The 18,457-nt window shown below is 44.2% G+C and overlaps 1 protein-coding gene across 1 annotated transcript in view; it reads left to right on the plus strand.

The window, feature by feature from the left end:
* The first annotated feature begins 6,087 nt into the window (after window positions 1-6,087).
* thsd7ba (thrombospondin, type I, domain containing 7Ba) overlaps window positions 6,088-18,457 on the plus strand; it is a 131,184-nt gene continuing 118,814 nt past the window's right edge. The window contains 1 exon segment of the mRNA XM_048239796.1: window positions 6,088-6,267. The gene's annotated coding sequence lies outside the window, so the exon portion shown is untranslated.

Consider the following 18,457-nt stretch of genomic DNA (forward strand, 5'->3'; position numbering starts at 1 on the left):
CATTAAAGCCCTTCCCTAGCTGACCAAGGGAGCACCTGCACCTGCGTGTAGCTCTGCTCTGTTCCTTGGAATCCTCTCTAATAATGTGTTGCTGCTTATCACTTCTCTTGCCGTTATAGCTACCGCAGTTAGCTACAGCAGCCTATTTTAATTGCGTAGGCCTTACTAGCCTACTAAACATTGGGGTGCATTAGATGTTGAACTTCACAACCGTGTGTTTGGGCTGTCATTTTCAACATCTCCTCTCTCCTGCAGCCCTATACAATTTGGCTAATTACTTTTTCCATCGCATGGAAAGATCCCCCCTCCAGACTACGGACGCTCCGTTACTTGCTTCTGGTTTCAAACACAGCTCAACGCTGTTCTAACGCAAATTGGAATCCCAGCAGACAATCATTATTTTATGGTGCAGCCACCAACGCGGCAAATAACGGCCTGTCCGATCAAGCGCTCAAAACTGGTACAAATATCAGTGTATGCTATTTGCACCCCTGTGCATTCAATCTGGCATATTGATCACACAATGTAATATTTTTTTTTTTAAACAAGCAACATGTTTTGTTGGATGCTATTCTTACCCTGGTGTTTATAGTGCTGCATGCTATTTACACCCTGGTGCATGAACTAGCTAATTGTTGCAAACAAAACTTCCGTTTGAGAACCAATTTCTTGTTCAAATTGCGCGCCTTCTCTCCAGAGACGTTGGTACACATGCACACTCACTCTGCCAAAACGCATCACACGGGAATCAAACCCCGGTCTCCCACGTGCGGCCCTTGCCTGTTACCACTGCACTATCTGCTTCCACACAATGATGATGTCCAGGGGTATGAATAGACACTCCGGGCAATTAATTCCGACTGATCCCTTTAGTTAACGTTGCCAAGCTTGTTTGTTGTTGCACTATCAACGCCGTCTTAAAAGACAAAATGCGCATAGAAATCTCCTGCATAGGCTCAAAAGGCAAACCAGTCAGGGCTTGCAGTACCAACAATAAGTCCCACCTCGGGGCCAGGGACGGCACCGCTGGACGCAGCCTTCTAACATCCTTCATAAATCTAGAAACCAACGTATGTTTCCCCACAGACGTCTGATCTGGTGACACATGACACGCAACGATTGCCGTGACATAAATTTTAAAAAGGGATGGGGAACAGCCATTGAAGGAATTCTAATATCACCTCCACGCTGCAGTGCGTGGGGGCTTCACTATGCTGCTTTCACCAGTGCTCAAATACATGACACTTACAGTATGTCATACAAGGAGCGTGTAGGTATTGACCGTGAGCTTGAAAATCGTATCTATAACTGCTTGTTTGAATCCTGAAGTATTCCCTCTCAGGGGACAGACCCACAGTTTCCAACCTTGCGGGGACGGGTGCCACACTGTTCACCTCGCTTGCATTAGTAAATCCCTGCCCACTGGCATTCGTTCGGTTCTGATTCTGTCCCCGCTCCGCTTGTCCCCCGCACCGCTTGCACTCCGAGAGAGTCGCGTATTGAAAAAACCATAGGGGATAGTGGGCCATTTCCTTCAAAGCGAAGAGGGCCACTTGTGCTTGGCCGAACCTCTGCCATGAGGCAGGCGCCACTCCCCTGGGACCGGACCTCCTTCTGATAGCATGCCAGCTCCATAATTCGTCTCGCCTGGGAGATGAATCGCCCTGATAGAGTGGAGTCGAGTGTCACTCCCTAGTCACTGTCATCACAGAGGCCGACCATAGACCACCCTAGTGGTTTAAGCTACTGCCGCTTACGGCTGTACATTGAACCACCGCTGGACTGGGCACAGATGCAGCAGGCCTAACAGTGTTACAGACGAAGCCATTGTAAGCAAACTAGGAGCCTCTGAAATATTGTGCGGGTAGGGGAAGCCCTCTTGCGGCCACCTCGAGGCACTGCCTGAGGGAGATTAGGCCAACGCGTGAGCTCGTGAGACAGGCTGTCATTGCATGGAGTTTGACATGCCCAAGAATGATATATTCTGTGTCGAGATTGATTTTCCACCCCAAACAAATGAGCGATATGATCAACACATGTTGTATTGATTGTTCCTTGGAGCTTGCGGGGACAACCAATAGTCTAAGCAATTTAACATCTTTATCCCGATTTTTCATAATGGGGCTAAAGTCTCTTCCAAGCACTTTGTGAAGGAGCGAGTCGAGGGGAGAGTCCAAATGTAAAAACGAGAAATTCGTAAGACTTCCCTTTGAAGACAAACCGTAGAAAAACCCCTGTGTTTGGGGATGACTGAAAGGTGGAAGTAAGTGTCGGTCAAAACTAATTTCACGAACCAATCTCCCTCCCGTATCTCCTCTAGGATTCTTTTATCGTGAGCATACAGAACTTTTAAGTTCACAGGGCTCGATGTAGTTGTCTCAGATCCAATATCGGTCTGAGGCCCCGTCTGTCTTGGCAAAAACGTGGCATCATGACTTTCCAACTGGCGTGTTATCTGCAGGCATTTTGAGCTATCTGCATGTTTGTCAACGCCATGTAAACATAAACGCCTTTATCGTCTCACTTCCGCGCGTATGTCAACGCCAAAGTATTTGGCGCCCTCATGCGGGCACTTCCCTGATCGCATTCTTTTAGCAACGATTATCACTTGACTGAGGATGTGCGCTTTCTGCTCGGACAGGCCTACAGCTAAGTCGATTATGCCTCTGAACTTTGGGGTCTCCGTGCAAATTTCAGAGAGTAGCCTTTTCTACCATGTTTATGACCCAGGGCGAGTCTTTGGCTATCAAGCGCCAATAATCTATATGTTTTGAAAAGGAGACCCGTGTAATGTTGACAGGGGAATCTTTGATCTGTGACCTGTGTATTAATTTTTGTGGCAACTTTACACTTCGTACAGTGGTAGGGAGTGATTGTGTATGGCAATTGTGATGTTTGTGGAAACTGATGTGCTTGTGACTGAGGACCGTGCTGTGCCCGGCTCGGCAAGCTCGTGACTGCATGAATGAAGACAGTTGGCCCGTTTGGTCCTTCCCCGTGGCTTTTTGCACAGAGGGAAGACATCATTGGAGGTTGACAGTGGGTATGTTCGGTCAATTCCTGTGGCCTGTTTTCACAGAGGGAAGACTGCAGTGCGGGCTGACCATGGGTCTTTTTGGTTATTCTCTGTGGCTTTTTCGCACAGAGGGAATACAGCATTGGAGGATGACAGTGCATGTACGGTCGTTCCCTGTGACTTTTTGCCCAGGGGGGGAAGACAGCATTGGAGGTTGACAGGCATGTTCGGTCATTCCCAGTGGTCTGTTTTCACAGAGGGAAGATGGCAGTGCGGGGGCAGTGGGTCTTTTGGTCATTCTCCGTGGCTTTTCTGCACAGAGGGAAGACTGCATTGGAGGTTGACATTGGCTTGCTGACGAGGGAGCAAGCGCTGGTATGCCGCTAACTGCTTCTGAGTCGCCTCAACATTTCAGTAAGCACAGATATTTCCTCGCCGAAGAGCCCGCTCTGCGACAAGGAGTCGTCTAGGAGGAAGACTGTGTCGTGTATCTACGGTTCATCTAGGTTCAGCCATAAGAGGCGCTCGAGGACCATCAGGTTCGACATCGTCCTCCCCGATGTTTTGGGTTACAGCCTTCGTTGCAAGGAGGGCTAGGTCGGCTTCTCGGCGTATTTCCTCCAGCTTATCGTCCTTTTTCTCTAACACTCTCCCCGCCAGCCGTTTAAACATTTCCGCCTGGTAAGCTCGCAGCACAGCCATCGTTTTGAGAGCTGCACACACTTGCCCTGCCGTGACGTATGCCTTCTCCGCGATCGCGGATGTAGCTCTACTGGGCTTCGATGGCAGGAGGGGCTTCGGTTTCCAGCGAGGCGCCGTTTCCCATGAACGTCGCATGTACCTCGGGGAAAGAAAGAGGGCTTTGGCTTCTGCCTCAGCCTGCTTCTTCTCTAGGAAACAGTCATCCATCCGAGATAAAAACCAGGCAAACCAGGTCCAAAAAGGAGGCTGCTTGGTCGCGCACCTCGTAGATTTCCGCTTTCAGCCTCGTGGTTTGCTCTTGTAACGCAAGAGGCATTTGCTCCGAAGACTGCCCGTCTGTCTCCCCCTCCGACTCCTCTTCGGAGTGGAAGGGGGGGGGGGTAACCCAAATACCCCGAGTCCTTGTTGGGTATTTCACTGCCATCGAGAAAAAAACCCACGGGGGGGTTGATGAATTTGGCAGGGTATACGTCCGCCGCCCTCGATGGGGGAGCGTTAGTCGCGGCCTGGGTCCGACTTCGTCTCCTCTTCGGAATCGACGTCTGGAGGGGTCTCCGAATTAAACATTGCTCTTCGGTCCCAAAGACCTTTCCCAGTCAGGATACCGCAGTGTGGGCAGTCCCCAGCTGTTTATAACATGTTTGTAGCATCGGTATGAACAGAATGATTATTTAAGGGAAATATCCGTTTTTCCGAATAGCCTATCCTGCTACGTATTTTGTTGTCTTAGATTTCGCTATCTGGTGTTGCACAAGATATATGCCCCATAATTACGTCCCAATAGAGCAATATCAGACTTCTGACTAGAATCTGAGTATGACATCAGCAGGCTATAGATTTGTTCATTTAGAAGTCTCTGGCTGTGTCTCAAACCACCTAGTCATTTACGTCACCTGAGCGTGCTTCAGTTTATTTTGTATACAACAAAAGGACTGTTGCTAGAGAAGCTAGACGTTTAGATGTCACTATCGTGTCTGTTGCACAAAACCTTAAAAAACAAACAGTAATTAAGGCATTTGTTCAAGAAGAAGGATGTTTTGGTAGCCCGGTTGAAACCAGACCCTTCTCAGTTGTAACTGAGAGTGGGTCTGGGGAAGGTTCGTTCACAGCCTATTTCCAAAGGGCGTTCCCAAACGGATGCCGATCAAAATGCCTCGGACGCAATAGGAGAGGCCAAAAACCAATCAGAGCAACGAAAGAGACAGAGTGACGGAAACACACAATTTGCAACACTGTCTGGTTGTAGGGAGAAGCAGGAAGAATCAACCACTTTTTAATTAAACGTAGGCTAATTTACAAAGACATCGTGCCACACTGAAAGCTAATATTTTGTCACTATCAATTTACATCTGCCCTCTGTCAAACACAATTGCAGATTTTTGCTACCCCAGAGCTAACTTGCAATGCAACTTGCCATAGGTAGTTAGCTTCAATTAACAACCAGATCTCCTTATATGGGCAAAGATGGCCGTTTTGTAGGCGAACTTCAGAGGTCTATGCACTATGCACTGTCTGATTAGTCTGGTCCCAAGGCTAATGAAGAACCCAATCTGGTGTATTTCAAATTTTAAGATGTATCTTTCAATCCCTGAAAATAAACTCAAAATTGCTTTAACCCCAAAAAAAAAAAAAAAAAAAAAAAAAAGCTGAAGTTATGATGCTTTCAGGAAACACTCTGAAATGTAAAGGTTATTTATAAGAGAGATTCTATTGAAAAAGTCGAGGACCAAAAAGCATTTCATAAAGCAGATCATAAGAATGGAATAACTTGGTCAATTGAGCTGAGTGCTGTTCTCGCTTTCTAGTTCTGCTTTCCAAAAGTCATTCAAAAATGACTGCGAGAAGGAAGCAGTAGGTTGAAGTACAGTTACATTCTAAATAAAAAAGGTTCCACATTAAAAGCTGAACTCTGAAGCAATCAGTAGAAAAAGAATAATAGTTATTGGTAAAACAGACAATGCAAAAGCAATTGTGTGCAAAAGAGGAGACCTTGTTGCCCTTGGTGATGGAGAGAAGAGACAAAAGGAGTAGTTTGGGATAGGAGGGATAGGTTTAAAACAAAGACAAGTGGTATTGGATAGAAGAGAGAGGGGCAGGGCAGAGAAAGGGAGATATTAGATTAGATAAAAAAGGAAGGAGGGGAGGAAGGTGACGAGGAGAAGGGAGAAGTATGTGCACATGTGTGTGTGTGTGTGCGCGTGCGTGTGTGTGCTTAGAAGGGGAGGGGGCTTACTTGGAGACAGTGGGACTGGCTAAATAGAAATCATCCCTCTTAGCCAATGAGTTTAAAGAGAGAAGCACATGTCATTCGGCTGAGAAGTACCACCTCCAGGAGCCGGAGCGTCTCTCAGTAAAAAAGAGTGCAATGAGCGCTGGGCTGTCACATCGGCAGCTGCTGTCCTCTCCCTCTCCCTCGCCTCACGCTGCGCTCGCCCTATCTGTCCCTCTCCCTCTCTCTCGTCTGCTCCTGCTCGCTGTATCTCCCTCCCGCACAAACGCGCACACTCGCACAGAGAGAGCAGCGGTCCAAGGCAACCACATCACATCAGGTAAGTTGTGTGCATTTTTCTCCTCTGTCTGCAGAGAGATTTACAGTTACGCTTGGAGATATATATTATGCCTCCTTGGATGTGCTCCTTATCTAATCTCTCTGGCTTGCTTGATAGGAGTAGTGGCGAAGTGTTATGCACTTCTTATTCTTTTAGACACAAAAACATATGTATCTGATGCTTGGATGTACTAAGTGTAAGCCTAGTTTCGGGTGACCCAAGTGAAAGGAGTGAGAGTCCAAGGAGGCGATTATGTAAGTTCTCTGGCCGACGCTGCACTGATACTGAGATTATGGCAACTTTGGGAGGCACGCGGCGTGGCAGGAGGTAGTGGGAGGTGGAAGCTATATATGTGAGAAGCGGCACATGCAGCGGTGGCAGCGGTACAGAGCCCAGTTGTTTCCAAGCGCATGAATTATAGATGACGGTGGAGCTCTAAATGAATGAAGTCACCCAGCGGCCAATGGGGGAGCTGAGCGGCGAGCAGCCCAGGTGTTCCGGGACTCAGCCAGGTAATTGGTCACGGCTGATCAGGAGTCTGGATGCCTGTGGTTGAGCGGATGGGATGTTAAATCCGTAGCTCTATGGTTTTGGCTCTTGGGGAATACAACAGCCTCGTGGACAGTCTCTCTTTCTCTCTCTCATCTCGCTCTCTCTTCATCTCTCTCTCTCCTGTATCCTCTTGTCAAGGCCAGAAATATTGCCATTGCTTGCTCTGTGGTTTGTCCCAGCTGTGGAGCAGCCCTTTTGTTCTGGACATGTCATGGTTGGTAGGCTTAGGAGAGTCAGCTCCATAATGTTTGGTCTAGTCAGCTGTACTGCCTGTGTGTGTTTTTGGGTTTGAATATGATGTGATTGCCCATAGCATGTGTATTTGTGAATGTGCAGAAGGCATTTTTTTCCCCTACTTGGATGCTTTTTGCCATTATTTGTAACTCTGTGTGCATGGAACATTAACTCTGCAAAGATGTGTGTAGGTAAAGGGAAGTCTTTTATGAGTTTTCTTACACAAAGGCAGAATGCTTTCACCACAGAGAAGATTTTACTGTTACTGTAAGATATAACTTAATGACTTAATCACAGAATTAGACTCAGAATCAGAAGTTTTTATTGCTTTGAGTTACTCATGTGAAATTGTGATATTACTTTGGTCTGATAAACCTTTGAATTTGAGTTATATGCCTATTTACTGCTAGAAATAAGGTAATGCCACTAGCTTTACTTTTTGTCTACTGGCTTTACTTTTATTTTATTTTTTTGCATTTTATTCATTCCTAAGACATAGTGAATTTTTATTTTTGGATTGCGTCATTGTAATTCATATTGGAGGTCAGAGACCTTGTCCTGTCATAAAGTCAATATGCCAAAGTGCTGGTGTCCAGTTACAGAGAACAGATGTGTCCAGAAGTCTCTCTAGGATCCCCTTTGTTTTAATGTGAGTTTGGTAACAGTGATTTATATCAGAAGCAAAAGACTCAGGTGGAAATAGCAAGAGACCATCGGCTATGTAGTAATTTTCTGTCAGCACCCAGTTTAATTGGTATATTGAGGCCATGCAATAAATTCGAACTCCAACCGAAAATAGCCCCAAGCAAACCAAGCTGATTACCAGATGCTTAAATGTTATTGAAAAGCTGGTACTATGAAATGAGACAATTAGTTTATTTTGTTAAATGAAAAGCTGGACATGCAGACTTGTATCTGTATTAATTATTCAGTGTCACTGAGCCTACATAAAAATATGAACTGAAAATCAACCATTTCTATTTTCAATGAATCGAACTGCTTGAGGCACCTTCCTGTCAGAACAAATATACTGCTTTGCCATTAAGTAGTGATACTGTCAACATTCTGAGCAGTCTAATACAGTCAGTGTGATGAAGTTATAGACATTTATGGGTACAGTATTTATGTGTTAGGACCACACGTTTATTTAGTGTGTTAGACATGTTTATGAGCTAAACAATCAATATTATAAGGCCCTAGTCAATTCAAATTGTTAGGAAAGTAAGGAAAGGACCAAAAATTACACATTCAGACTGTACACATGGAGGAGCAGGAATAATTATTTTCACTTACATCTGTGCTCTGTATGACTCTTAGAACTAATAGCTTACTTTACATTACTCCACTAATGGCAAAATTACAGGTTAGGAAAACACAGCCGAGTTTGTTGTCCCTCAGTGGGCTCCGTATGACAGTGCCACTCTGTCTTTTTTAAGGCTCGCTTTTTTAGTCGCCCCAGGTGTGACAGGCAGGGAGAGTAATGGGCATTGTAGACTGATGCACATCCTCAGCCTTGAATAGCTTGAATAAAGAAGACAGAGTGCTCTGACTCAGGCATAGTAGTGTGGTGAATCAACCTCCAAAATAGAAGAGGTCTGCTTGGCTGTATTGTGTCGGTCACATGACCCGCATTGTACTTTTTATTTTTTATGTCCCATGCAGGCCACTAATTGAATCCTAGTCAGACTATTGATTGACAGATGGAAATGAAATTATGAGCTGTTTTATGAGGTTGTTTGTCACATTCAGTGGACCATATCTCAAATTTCCTCACTGGTTTGAGGTTGGATGTAGAAATATAAGGTTTCAGTGTGGTGGTTGCTATCTCAAACAGATGCCACCTTCTTGTATTTGCAAACTGTGTTTCCTCAGAGGGAAATGGCGCCAATGAAATATACCCTTACCAATAGGTTGCCTGTGATGCATGAACCACTTGTTTTAAGATTAGAAGACAGCAATTAACTGCCAATCTGCTGAACAGCAAACATGTGGTTCCAGTCCTATTTTGGTGTATGACTGAGATGCATGGGGGAGTTGCAGAGACAAATGGACCTGATTTGTTACACGTGGCATGGTGAGGGTGCGAGACACCACAAAATACTCAGTGTGATCTCCCACAGTGTGTGATTTTCAACCCACACAATTTTTCCCCTCGTATGTCCATTAGGACACCTTGCAAACAGTGAAGTACCCATTTTATTGATTGAATGGTTGACTTGTTCAGGCATTTGATCGTTTCCTCCTCTCTTGGATATTCTATACCTATGCATCTAATGTTACGTTGTCTCCACCCATAGCATTTCTGAGAGCTGTTCCCCTGAAATGGTATAAGTTGTGTCTGCGTAAAAGCCATGGTCTACCTTTGCATGCATGAAAGTGTCCATTAGTCATTAGAGGAGATGGCACAAACTGTAATCTCTTCCGCCCATTGACTTTTCAGAGAGTTGCACATTTAAAGTTTCTCTTGATGTGTGGCTGTCAAGATACAATTACATTGAATATCACACGAAAGAAATGTATAAATATAGCTGCAAGCAGCAATGAGGGGGCCAAGCAGAATAGGCCGGAGTAGCCACGGCGACAAGAACGAACTCAGCAGACACCCGCGATCAACACTTTCAACAAGTGTCACATCAAAACATAGCTGATTTTGTAGGGCTGAAACAGGGCTGAGTATTGCCACCGCCTCCGCCAGCCAGCCCCCCCCACCTAATCACCCCTGCCCGTCCCACCCCACCCCGCACGCACGCACGCATTAGAATGAACTGGATGGAACATGTTGTCATCAGTTTCACATCAAAAAATAAAAGATCAATAAAACACATCAGCAACTACAGATCAAAATGCAATATTGCTAATTGCAGCACCCACTACAGGTCAAAGGTCACCAAAGTTTTTGAGCGTCCTCCTAATGGGGTCATGAATCCATGTAGTAAGTTTGGTTATGATACATGGCAGGGTTGCTGAGATGAGCTCACTTCCTGTTTGGCGGCTTCGCCACCAATTTCGATTGGCTGTTACGGGCGAATGCTTTTGTCAATTGTTCCAGAAAGCAATATATTGATAGGTTATGGTCTGAAGATGGTCTCTGCCCATTTTGGTGAGGATCCGCTGAAATTTGTGACCTGCGAAAACTTGTACGTGTTTTTGATTAAATCCAATATGGCGGCCGAATCAATTACGATGACATCACAAGTTGGCTTGGGTCGGCCTAAGGCCCTCCAACAGTATTACCAGACACCACTAGTGCATTTTAAATCTAAGCACAACAGCAGCTACAGGCCAAAAGGCATGTTTCTTAATTACAGCGCCCCCTAGAGGTCAAAGGTCACCACATTTCTTGAGCGTCCCCCTGATTGGGTCCTGAGTCCATGGACTAAGTTTGGTTATGATAGGTGAATGGGTTGCTGAGATATGAGCTCACTTCCTGTTTGGCGCTTCGCGCAAATTTCGATTGCATTACGTTACGCGAAACGGTTTTAGTTCCGAAGACAAAAAGCAATGCATTAATGAGGCATGGTCTGTAGATGATATCTATGAAGTTTGGTGTCGATCGGACAAAATGTGTGACCTCTGATACGTTTTAAGTGATTTTGATGAAATCCAAAATGGCGGAAAATCCATCATGGCGGAAAATGACGTCATAGGGTGCGTTGAACTCGGCTTGGTCCAAGGATTCCAACGGTACCTCATTTGTGACAATCGAGTAAACAGGTCAGAAGTTACATGCGTGAACGCAAGTCCAACTTTGGCCTGTTGGTGGCGCTAGAGCGCGGGAGGTGCCGACATGAAACTTGGTGACATGAATCATTGGACTGTCTCCAATCAGTGTGCCAAATTTCAGAACTTTTTGCCAGACGATTCTATGGGCTGCCATTGACTTCCATGGCGGAAGAAGGTATAATAATAATAATAAAAGATAGAAACACAATGGGTGCCTTCGCAGCTTCGCTGCTTGGCCCCCAATTTGAAGGCCCACTCAATTTCTGCATTGCATTTCACAGACATAGTATGTCTCCCTAACAGGATTTGACCTTTAAAATCGAAATATCAAAGTGTGATTCTTCAGAATGACTGAGTGTCTTTTGAGCAGTCTTTGAATGCAAATGTAGTATAGTACTAGCCTGATGAGCCAGACCCACATTAAAATGTAGGGTCTGGGCACTCACAGTTCGCAGTGCTCAGTCCGAGGGGCGGGATAATCGGTTGTCTTTCAAATTCCCTCTGCACGCAATAGGACAGCACTATGAGTCCCATGCGTTTTCCCACCAGCGGAGCTAGTTGGCTAGTTCAAACTTTTGCCAACTTACAGTAAACTTAACTCGTGTCAGACTGTTCGCCAACAGCAACATCCATCTTCTTTGTTTTCAAGTAGCAGGGAATTCAAGCCAAACCGTTGCAACTCTGCCATCAATCATTATGTTAAGCCCGCCTAACGACTCTATACACGATTTGATTGGCCTGATAGAAGTTTAATTTTTCGAGCTCTCAAGCCAACGGAGAGTTGCTAGACTAGCCCTGCGCTAGGGTGCGTCTAGATTTCTAGTATAGTACAATTGTACATTTCAGTCTTCAAAAATGTTACTTTCACAGTCAATTGCAGTCTACGATAACTGAGAATATCAATTCATTGCTGCTTGTAGATGCTGGACAATAACTTGATTAGGCATACCATGAACTGGTGTTGAAAATTGAAGGACATGGAGGAGATAAGCTCTTATACTGTATCTGTTCTTTTAGAGATTTGCTTGTTACCTTAATATGAAGGCAATGGATGTGCATAAAATATTAATATGCGCATACACTTCCAAATGGTTGTTCTTTAGTGGAAGTCCAGAACCTCTATATATTTATTTATCACTGCCAAAATAACGCCTCACTTGTTGTAATGTTGTGGCCTTTTTGAAGACACTTTCATCTTTGCAGTATTGTCTCTTGCAATGAAAGGCAAATGACATGACTGTGGTATTATGTGACATTTGTTCTACAGTCTAGCACAGACAATTTGCCTACATTAACATTAACAGACAGATATAAATCAAATGAAATTCAACCCTTTCACTGGGTTTGAATATTATGCTTTGAAGACAAAGACGCTTTATTGCTAAATGCGTCTTCACATACTTGCTCCGTCTTTGAGTGACTCGGTTAGGAGGCCTGCTGAAATGATATGTGACCCACTGCCCTTGTGGTGTCACTGCCCCCTGCAAATGCTGATTGGGGTGTTGTCCATCACTGTTGAGCTGGGTTGGATGGGTGCCTATTATATCCTGTCAGTGTGTCACCCAGCTGAGGTAATTAATAGCAGGAGACCTGGGCATCTGTGGCCGAGACCTGGCCGGTCAGTCTTTTGGGGGGTGCGTCGCTGTGGCTACCGGCTGTGTGCTGGAAGGGCTATGCTGGTGGGAACAGCAAACGGGCTTTAGTGATTCCCTGATCTCATTACTGCCACTGACATTGAGGGCAGTGGTGCCACAGATACACATCTTTTGAAGGTCATCTCTGGCTAAGCGATGGACCACTGATATGTAGGCTTTTATGTCTTACCGTGTGTGTCTGTGTGCTTGAATGCGTGAGTGTGTGTGTGTGTGTGTGTGTGTGTGTGTGTGTGTGTGTGTGTGTGTGTGTGTCTTTATGTGTGTGTATGGGAGAGAGTTGTCATAGACAGTCACACACTCAGCACACAGACTCTACAAGGCACGTACTGTAGTAGCCCTCATGCTTTTCAATTACTTCAGTCTCCTGTTGGTATGCTAATGTCAGAGGCTCATGCCCACTACATTTCTTTGGTGTCTCTGAAGCGCCATGCCTTACATCCCCTCTGGAGCACCAGTCCTTCCAGTGAGCCAGACAGAATAGCTTCAAAGACCAGTGTGAAGAGCAGTGTGTTCACCCCCTCACGTTGAGAGCACTGCACTGCTTCACCTTCCCTCAACCTTCATTAGTTCTGGATCACAGAGGACAGTATTTAAAGCAGGCCTCCCAATGCGTAATAGGTAATATTAAGCAGGGGATGTAGGGACGAGGCCTCCCCCTTCCAGTCATGTTCACTTTCTAATTAGTCTCCCCTGTCTAATGATATTCATTGGCTGTTGTCATTGAGATGTCAGAGTAAATAGCATAAAGTAGGCCAAGTCTGACTGTAACCTGAAGGAGAGACAGCTTCTGTCATCAGGTTGGCAGACGAAAAATTGACACCCGGTTGTCTGACTTTTTTTCTTTTCTTTTGTGTTTTCCCCTTTCTTTTGGATATGATAATTCTTTGAGGCGAACTTCTCTGAGACAGGCGAGCACAGGATGTTCAACTGTTCCAACTGCGTGCACATATTTCTAGTCAGTGCGTGTCACTATCCAGTCATAAATCTCAGTCAATATTTCTTAATGACACTCCTGCCCTGAGGGGATATACCTATTTCCTTTTGAATGCAAGACTGTCAATGTGATGGCCATGAAAATGGTTTGTTGATGCAATGGTCAAAGTAGTGATGTGCAGATATATATATATATATATATGCAGTTCTCTTGCAGAAAATGTATGCATATTACATCACATATTTATGCATATTACATATCATATTACTAAAAAGCTATATATGCATAAATACAGTTCTAAGTCAAATTATTATTTGCTTGTATAGAGTCTTTATTGTTCTATAAGGATATTCTTTTTCACACACATCATTACATTCCATGCAGGATATACACAGCCTCATACATATCACATATAACATATAACATAACACACACCATATCACAAACCATACCCCCCAGTTTCCCTCCCTCCTCAACACAATACAAGCAAAAAGGTGGACAGTGCAGACAAACATAAAACACAAAAGAATAGGGGGAATGGATGGTTGTCACAGGAGTTTGTTTAGTGCAGTGCGTCCAGATGGGAGTAGGGTGAAGAACCGGTTCAGGGGATGGTCAGGGCTGCTTGCTTTTGCATATAATCTCTCAATTTTAGAAAACTGCATTTATCCGTATACATAAAGGCAATACTAATCCAGTATTTGGTTGTAGTATTGTGACCTGAGTCTTGAGTCTCAATAACAATTTAATTTGAATTTTGCAATTTTAAGATGGCCACAGTTGAGCTACTGAGCTATTAATAGGGCTGTTCTTCGATTTTAATGTCTGTCTGACTGTGGCATATCTTTCAATCTGTTAATTACCTTTATTATTAAGCAGCAATTCAGGAGGTGCATAATTATGTAAACAGGAGCCCACCCACCCACACACAGGCAGATGCACACGGCTCCACATCTGAATCTTTTTCCTACCTTCATGCTTTCAGAGATTCTGTGATGTGAGCAGATTTCCAATGAGAGATTCCCAGCCCACTGATAAAACCAGCACGTCGGGAACTTTCTGCAGCTACATTCCTCCAGTTAACGCTACTTCTCTGAAGTTCCTAATACCCATCAGGTTTGGGATATTTGTGTCCCTCTTCGCATCTCTCAACGTCTGTGTGAGTAAAATGACTGACACGCATTCAGTTTAAGAACTTAAGAAGATAAGACTTAAGGGAACGTCTGAGGGCTTTTGTCGTCCATTCAGAATCGTCCTTGAGTTATTTATCCAGAAATTTCTCGGCCTTTGGGTCTGCAGTATTTCGAAGTTTTGGGAACATGCTTGTTTTGTCCTCAAACATTCAGGCGTCCTGTCATTGCTGAACTGGTGGAGGGCAGTGTGTTTAAGCAGGCACACACTTGGAGACCCATCTTTAATTTGTGCAGTAGCTGATGTATTAGAAATTTGGTCTTGTTTTGAATATGGCCTTGGTGCTTTTAAAATAATAAAAAAATAGGTCTGAATCACATTGCCAAATATAGATGACTGACAAGGCTGGATGTTGGGGGACAGCAGTTGCAGAGTTGCACTCTGGGAAAATTATTAGCCTTTTCTGAGGTGCAGCAGATGTGTTGGTTCTCGAGAGATAGGGGGATCGACTGCTGTAAGAAACATTTGTTTATGGTGATTGCATTAAGGCTTGTGCCTTCCAAACCTGTTTATTATCAGCCTGATCGGTATAGCATGAGGGGCTGGCTGGGACACAGCCTGTTCAAAATACAGTGTGCCGCCTAGTACAGGAGAGGCTCCCCTGGTAGTTCATTATTTCATCAGAATCAACCCAGAAGCAGACTGTGTGATGGCTCTCGCTGTCCTCTTTAACATTTGCTGCGCCACAATATGCATTTCCACAGCTCCTTTTGCATCTAATTAATGCAGTCTGTCTGCCTCCAAACAACAAAATAATGACTTCTACTACTGGCTGCTATCTCGTGTTGGAGTGCCATAGCCGTAGCATTGGGGAGTTTTTTTTTTTTGTTTTGTTTCAGAAGATGTGGAACATAACTTTCTGCCCTGTGAGTTTTGGGGAAGTAATGTCCCATCCTCTAGTTCGCCTGAGGTCATGTCATTCCAATTAAGGCGGCTCAGCTCATGAACTGTTGTGTATTCAATTGTACATCATCTATCAAAACATTCACAACACATTCTCAACACATCGACATCCATGAATGATTAATAACAGGATGTTTTCCTATTACTCAGGGTCTACCTGTTAAAAATGTATGCTGAGACTAAAGATCTAGATGATGACTGTTCATTGAGCATTAGACCCAACATAGTGCTTGACATAAATTCTAAATTGTGTTTATATTCATAGTTAATTCACCTGTTTTAGTATATGTGAAAAACAAAAACAACCGCATCCAATGTTACTTCAGAAACACGTGGAGTTTTGGAGTTTGTTGGAGAAAAGCTGAACTCTCATCCCATAAACCCAATTATCTCTTGCCAGTTGGGTATTCTTCAGTATTGACACTGTGTTCATTGGAATGTCTGAGAAACATCGTGATTGATCTTATACCGGCAGTGGCTCAGAAGGTAGAGTCGAAGTGTCCTTGAGCAAGACACTTAACTCTCTCAAAGCTCCTGATGAGCAGGTTGGCGCCTTGCATGGCAGCATCCGCCATCGGTGTGTGTGTGTGTGAACGGGTGAATGTGAGCGCTTTGGGTGGAGTAGGAGTCGAAAAAAGCGCCATATAAAGCCCATTTGCCATATACAGTAGCAGACATTACAGTACAATGCTCCATTTCCATGCAAGACAAGCCCACAATGATTCTCTGAGCTCAGACACGGCACCCACCATCTCAGCAGAGCACTTGACTCAACACTCCCGTAATGCTCATGTGCTAGGAACCTTCTCCCTGCCTCAGTGCTGCTCGAGTGATCCAGGGATTAATTATACCAGGCTGTGGGTGAAGCAGGAAGCTGATGCAGCCAGCCAGAATGGAAGATATACACTCTTCGTCCTTCCAATCTCTGGCTATTTTTGGTTCCCTCCACAAAGACCCTCTAACTGCTCTTTTGTTGGGAGAGAATGCTGAATAGCTCAAAGATTCACTGGAGCCACCCCTCCTCCCTCTTTTGGGCAGACATCTCCTTGGTGCATAATGATCTGGATTTTATGATCTGGGCCCTGTTAAGCCAGCAGCGTGAGGTAGTCAAGTTTGAGTCTTGATAAATTCATTGCATACAGTGTCATATTAATAATTTCACTGCCACAGAACTCACAGGTTGCATGTGAAGGACACCAAAAACAGCATTTCAATTATCCTGAAGTTTATGACAGACTGCTTGGGTGGTGCAGATCTGGCTATCTCTATGTTCTTTCTTTGCTATTTGAATTTTATGAGCTGCTGTTGAATTCCCCTAATGATACATTACCTGCCCATAAAACTCCAAAGTACATAGACTGGAAAGAAAATAGCTTCAGTATAACCAGGCTACTCTTTGAAAATATGTCGGAATTGAATAATACACCACCATGCACATTTGGCAGACTGTCTTAACTTGACTTTTACTGCTCTGATATTGTTTCCTTTTTCACACACACACACTTCAGTGTGTGTGTGTGTGTGTGTGTGTGTGCGTGTGCGTGTGTGTGTGCGTGTGTGTGTGTGTGTGTGTGTGTGTGTGTGTTTTAGAGGGAGAAGGGGACAGCAAGAAAATGGAAAAAATAACCAGTTACACACATAGACGGTAACCTATTAAAGCAGAGAGTTAGGGCATGGAAATGAGTTGGTCCATCTTGGTTTTGAGATTGCAAGCATTCGATTGAATTCATTGGGCTCAGTAAAATGCATTATGTGGATGTGGACCTAGTTGCTCTTGTGAAAAATAGTAACAATGAGGATCATGTGGGAGACAGACTTAGTTTAGTGTCATTCTTGTGGGACTAATTAAAATTCTGACCTTCACAAGTTCACAAGTTTCTTCACAAGAAATATAGGTCAGCCCCTTTTCAGATGGTGTGTCACAGAATCTAGATTATTGTGACTTGTGATTGTGATTCAGCTCCTTTGTCAGTGGCAAATGGGGAGACTGTCATTTAGCTCAGGTTAATCTGCTTGAAACACTCTAAGGTCACACAATACAGTAAACCACCTTTGGATTGATTAGAACACTGGAGACTTGGCATGGAGTTTAGTCACTTTGTGCATTGTCCTTGTGTCTTTTTTCATCCATGTGGTCAACTTTAGCTTTTGCCTACATGAATATTAATAGTATAAGGTTTTTGCACAACGCCAGCTCTAAAAATAATGTTTCTGGTAAAATACTTGAAAATATGTGTTCTCATGAGTTACAAAGTTACAGGGTTAAAACGGGTAAATCTTTTTCAGGTAATAATAGGCTGATTTGCCTAATTGCCAGAGCTACTTTATGTGTAGCACCCACCAAAATCAGATTGATGATAAAATAATCTCCACTGCCACCTTAGTACAATTGTTGCCATATCATTCAGATCTCAAGGTGCACTGCCTGGTTAGAAGCACTACTCTATCCACCTTCACATGCAAGGCACAGATTGAGGCAGTTTTGTGTAATGCTGTCCTTGGCCTTAAGGCCTCATTCATCAAAGCCGCAGATGCCAGCCCTCTGGTGGCATTATCTTTCAAAATATCAATATCCTCCCACTCCTCTTGTTTAAAGGAAACAGCTGAATGGACACACACAGTATGAGTTCAGCAGATGGAAGAGAACTAGCATACAAATAATGGACTGAGAGCCGAATATGTGATCTTAACAATGGAACTTGACAAGAATGTTGTGTATTATGTTGAGTTTGAGCCTCACTTTGACCAGGCTTGACAGCGACACTGCCTATTTATTTTATTCTACTTATTTGTCGTGGTGGTGAGGGATTAGTCATTTTGCAAGGTAAATGAACTCGGTCAGATCAAAACGAGGTTACGAGCGCTTGTCTCACAGTGAGAAATAAAAATGGTTGATGTCCAAGCTGGTACATTCCAGGGGGAAACTGTAATCGCTCAGAGGACATCTTGTTTTCTATTTCTCATCAGTGTTTGGGGGTTTCCATTTCAAGTTTGACAG

The sequence above is a fragment of the Alosa alosa genome, chromosome 3, assembly GCF_017589495.1.
Source record: "Alosa alosa isolate M-15738 ecotype Scorff River chromosome 3, AALO_Geno_1.1, whole genome shotgun sequence".
NCBI lineage: Eukaryota > Metazoa > Chordata > Actinopteri > Clupeiformes > Clupeidae > Alosa > Alosa alosa.